Source organism: Apodemus sylvaticus, chromosome X (assembly GCF_947179515.1).
Source record: "Apodemus sylvaticus chromosome X, mApoSyl1.1, whole genome shotgun sequence".
NCBI classification, from domain to species: Eukaryota; Metazoa; Chordata; class Mammalia; order Rodentia; family Muridae; genus Apodemus; species Apodemus sylvaticus.
The window spans coordinates 76,959,972-76,965,644 of NC_067495.1; the positions used below are offsets into that span (position 1 = coordinate 76,959,972).

The window sequence follows — 5,673 nt, forward strand, 5'->3', positions numbered from 1 at the left end:
GGGGACCCAGAAAAGGGGAAATCATTTGAAATGTAAATAAAAAAATATATCAATAAAGAAAAAATGTAATAAAAAATAAAATAAAATAAAAGATAAAAATAATGATCATGTGGATGTTTTCTTGAGATGGTTTATGTAGTAGATTACATAATGAATTTCTGTATATTGAAATATCCCTGCATCTCTGGGATGAAGCCTAATGGGTTATGATGGTTGATCATTTTGTTATGTTCTTGGATTTGGTTGCCAAGAATTTTATTGAGTATTTTTGCTTCAATAGTCATAAGAGAAATTGGTCTATAGTTTTCTTTTTTTGTTGTGTCTTTGTATGGTTTGGGTATCAGAGCAACTGTGGCTTCATATGAATTGAATAGTTTTCCATCTGTTTCTATTTTGTGGAATAGTTGAAGAGTATTGTTATTTGGTCTTCTTTGAAGGTCTAATAGAGCTCTGCATTGTACCCATCTGATCCTGTGTTTTTATTTGTGGTTGTTGTTAGCAGACTATTAATGACTGCTTCTTTGGGGGTTATGATATTGTCTAGAACATTTATTTGATCCAGATTTAACTTTGGTACGTGGAATCTGTCTAGAAAATTGTCCATTTCATCTAGATTTTCCAGGTTTGTTGAGTATAGGCTTTTGTAGTATTATCTGATGATATTTTTTTTTATTTCCTCAGTGTCTGTTGTTATATCTCTCTCTTCATTTCTGCTATTGTTGATTTGGATACTGTATCAGAGCCTTCTGGTTAGTTTGGCTAAGGGTTTATTTATCTTGTTTTTTTATTGTTGTTGCTTTGTTTTATTTTGTTTTTGTTTTTGTTTTTTCAAAGAGCCAGCTCCTGGTTTGGTTGATTCTTTGTATTGTTCTTTTTTGTTTCTACTTGGTTGATTTCAGCCCTGAGATTGATTATTTGCTGCTGTCTATTCCTCTTGGTTCTATTTGCTTCTTTTTGTTCTATGTGTGGTTAAGCTGTTAGTGTATGCTCTTTCCAGTTTCTTTTGAGAGGCACACAGAGCTATGAGATTTCCTCTTAGCACTGCTTTCATTTTGTGCCATAAGTTTGGGTATGTTGTGCCTTGGTTTTCCTTAAATTCTAAAAAGTCGTTTATTTCTTTCTTTATTTCTTCCTTGAACAATTTATGATTGAGTAGAGATTTATTAACTTTCCAAGTGTATGTGTGATTTCTGTTGTTTTTGTTGTTATTGAAAACCAGCCTTAGTTTGTGGTGATCTACTAGGTTGCATGGAATTAACCTATTAGATCTTGGCATATCTGCTAAGGTGTATTTTGTGACTAAGTATATGGTCAGTTTTGGAAATGGTACCTTGAGGTGCTCAGAAAGAGGTATATTCTTTTGTTTTAGGATAAAATGTTCTATAGATATCTGTTAAATACATTTGGCTCATAACTTTATTAGTTTCACTGTTTCACTGTTAGTTTGTGTTTCCCTTATCTTTCCATTTATGAGAGTGGGTTATTGAAGTCTCCCATTATTATTGTGTGAGGGGCAATGTGTGCTTTGAGCTTTAGTAAAGTTTCTTTTATGATTGTGGATGCCCTTGTATTTGGAGCATATATGTTTAGAATTGAGAGTTCATCTTGGTAGATTTTTCCTTTGATGTGTCTTCCTTATCTTTTTTGATTACTTTAGTTTAAAATTTGATGTTATTGAATATTAGGATGGCTCTACCAGGTCGTTTCTTGGGATAATTTCCTTGGAAAACTGTTTTTTAGCTTGTTCTGAGGTAGTTTCTGTCTTTGTGCCTGAGGTTAGTTTCCTGAGCATCCAGCCTGTTTGTCTATGTCTTTTTATTGGAGACTTGATTCCATTAATATTAAGAGATATTAAGGAGAAGAGATTATTACTTCCTGTCATTTTTGGTATTAGAGGTGGAGTTATATTAGTGTGGCTCTCTTCTTTTTGGTTTGTTAAAAGAAGATTAATTTCTTGCTTTTTCTAGAGTGTAGTTTCCCTGTTTCTTTTAGGGTTTTTTTTTTTGTTTTTGTTTTTGTTATTTTGTTGTTGTTGTTTTGTTTTGGTTTGTTTTGGTTTGTTTTTTGGTGTTTTCCATTCATTATCCTCTGAAGCACTGGATGTGTGGAAAGATATTGGGCAAATTTGTTTTTGTCATGGAATACCTTGAGTTCTCCAATTATGGTAATTGCTGGGCATAGTAGCCTTGGCTGGCATCTGTGTTCTCTTAGGGTTTGTATGACGTCTGCCCAGGATCTTCTGTCTTTCTTAGTCTCTGGCATGAAATCTGATGAAATTCTGATAGGTTTGCCTTTATATGTTACTTGACCTTTTTCCCTTGCTGCTTTTAATATCTTTCTTTTTTTCGTGCATTTGGTGTTTTAATTATTATGTGACAGGAGGAATTTGTTTGAGGGTTCAATCTATTTGGAGGTCCATAGGCTTCTTATATGTTCATGGGCATCTCTTCTATAATTTTGTTGAAGAGATTTACTATCCCATTAATTTAGAAATCTTCACTCACTTCTATACCTATAATCTTAATGTTTGGTCTTCTAATTTTGTCCTGGATGTCCTGGATATTTTGGGTTAGGAGCTTTCTGTATCTTCCCTTTTCTTTGACTGTTTTGTCAGTGCTTTCTATGGTATTTTCTGCTACTGCAACTCTCTCTTCTATTTCTTGTATTCTGTGGTTGGTGCTTGCATTCATGTCTCATGAGGTATTTCCTAGGTTTTCTTTTTCTTTCTTTCTCTTTTTTTTTGTTTGTTTGTTTGGTTGGTTGGTTGGCTTTTTTGGTTTTTGTTTTTTTTTTGTTTGTTTGTTTTTGTTTTTTTTGTTTTTTTTGTTTTGTTTTTTTGTTTTTTTGTTTTTTTGTTTTTTTGTTTTTTTGAGACAGGGTTTCTATGTGTAGCCCTGGCTGGTCTGGAACTCAGTTTGTAGACCAGGCTGGCCTAGAACTCAGAAATTCACCTGTCTCTGCCTCCCACAGTGCTGGGATTAAAGGCATGCATCACCACTGCCCTTTCCTAGGTTTTCTATGTCCATAGAAAGTTGTTTCCCTTTGTGATTTCTTTATTGTTTCTACCTCCATTTTTAGATCCTGGATGGTTTTGTTCAATTCCTTCACCTGTTTGTTTGTGCATTCCTATAATTCTTTAAGGGTTTCTAACTATTTTACTGTGTTCTCTTGTATTCCTTTAAGAGAGTTATTTATGTCCTTCTTAAAGTCCTCTATAAGTATCCTGAATTGTGATTTTAAATACAAATCTTACTTTTCCAGTGTGTTGGGAAAATTACATTCTGTTGTGAGAGCATTTGGTTTGGATCATGCCATGTTGTTTTGATTTTTGTTGGTAATTTTCCTATGTTTGCCTTTCACCATCTGGTTATCTCTGGTGTTAGTTGATCCTGCTGTCGCTGGCTGACATTTGTGCCACCTGTGGGCCTGCAAGCCTATCTCAGAAGCCCTGGTTGACCACATCTTTCCTGGCACTGAGTGCTGTGGCCCTACCCAGCTCCTGAGTCCAAGTGGGGCATGGATGGACCCTGTCCCAGCTGTTCTGGCACTCCTGTGTTCCCTGTGCTCTTGGCTGTACCTGCCTGCTCAGTGGTTAGAGAGAAAATGGTGGACTCACCTCTACACTTAGGAATAAAATCATCACTCCCTGCAGAGCAATTCTCCTTGGCCTGTTTGATACACAGCCAGCTGTGGCTCTGCCCAACTCTGGGTTCAAGAGGAGGTTCAGGACGACCTTGTCCCAGTTGTTCTGGCACTCCTCTGTTCCCTGTGTTCCTGGCTTAACCCACCTGTTCAGTCACAGGAGAGAAGATGGCCGTATTAATATTTTAAACAAAAAGTAGAATGTACTCATTTAGAATAGAAAAACAAATGATTTATCTTTGTGATAAGTTAGGGCTATCCAGATGCCTATTTTACGTAGACCTTTTTAAACACCAGAACTTATCTAACAACAATAATTTGTCATTCAAAAGTAATAGGTAGTGCATATTTGTTATCTTATTCATTTTTGCTATTTGACACTGCTGAGGGAGCATCGCTAAAGATTCTCATAATCCTGCCGTCATGTCTAAGTCAGAGTCTCCCAAGAAGCTGGGACCGAACCGCTGTGCAAACTCTTCATGGGAGGTCTGAAACAACCAAAAAGAGTCCAAGGAGCCATTTTGAGCAATGGGGAACAGTAATTGATTTTGTGGTAATGAGAGATCCAAACACCAAGAGATCCAGGGGCTTTCAGTGTGTTACTGTGGAGGAAGTAGATGCTGTCACGAATGTAAGACCATACAAGGTAGATGGAAGAGTTGTGAAACCTAAGAGAACTGTGTCAAGAGAAGATTCTCAGAGTCCAGGTGCCCATTTAACTATAAAAAAAGATCATTGTTGGTGCTATTAAAGAACACACTAAAGAACATCACCAACAAGATTATTTTGAGCAGTATTGGGTGATAGAAATTATGACTGATAGAGGTAGTAGAAAAAAGAGGGGCTTTACTTTTGTGACCTTTGATGATCGTGATTCTGTGGATAAGATTACTACTCAGAAATACCATACTGTGAATGGCCACAACTGTGAGGTACAAAAGGCTCTGTACTTTGGTGGTGGTCATGGAAGCGGTTTCTGTGGCAATGACATGGTAGAGGAGGGAATTTCAGTTCTCATGGTGGCTTAGGTGGCAGACATAGTGGTGGTAGATATGGTGGCAGTGGGGATGACTATAATGGATTTGGCAGTGATGGAAGCAATTTTGGAGGTTGTGGAAGCTACAATGATTTTGGCAATTATAACAATCCGTCTTCAAATTTTGTACAGATGAATGGAAGAAACTTTGGAGGCAGGAACTCTGACTCTTAGGGTGGTAGAGGCCAGTACTTTACTAAACAATGAAACCAAGGTGGATGTGGAGGTTCAGGTCGCAGCAGTAGCTATGGCTGTTGCAGGAGGTTCTAATTACATACAGCCAGGAGACAAAGCTTAGCAGAAGAGAGCCAGAGAAAGGACAGGGAAGCTACAGGTTACAACAGATTTGTAAACTCAGCCAAGCACAGTGGTGGCAGGGCGTAGCTGCTACAAAGAAGACAAAGTTTAGACAATATTTATATGTGTGGGCAAAAATTCCAGGACTGTATTTGTGACCAATTGTATAACATGTTATTTTAGTTAGTTTTGTGCAAAGTATAAAGCATTCCAACAAAAGGTTTTACTGTAGAACTTTTTCATCCATGCTGTTGATTGCTAAATGTAATAGTCTGATCATGATGCTGAATAAATGTGTCTTTCTTTTAATGTGCTGTGTAAAGTTAGTCTACTCTGAAGCTTTCTTGAAAAACTTGCCCAACAGAGTGAAGTTAGAATTCCCTCAGGGTGGTACCAAGATCCATTTGTATTTATTTACAGTTTCTTGGGTGGAGAAGTCATTGTATTCAAAAACTTGGCATTGTTAAACTGCCAGTTATTGTTGTATCTTTTAATGAGTTTCATCATTGAAAGGTTCATCCATGCAAGGCCACAATTTGCTTATAAAATGGTTGTTGGCACACCTTATGAAATACCTAACTTGAGCAATGTTATCAGATAAAATAACAGATGGGAATGAAGCTTGCACATTCTCCATTATCATATGTACTCAATAAACAATGTAGCTCTCTTAAAAATGTAATTGTTGTACATTCACA

General features: G+C 36.7%; 1 pseudogene; it reads left to right on the forward strand.

Moving 5' to 3' along the window:
* Window positions 1–4,065: 4,065 nt before the first annotated feature.
* On the forward strand, window positions 4,066–4,948 carry LOC127675602 (heterogeneous nuclear ribonucleoprotein A1-like; annotated as a pseudogene).
* The last annotated feature ends 725 nt before the right edge of the window (window positions 4,949–5,673 follow it).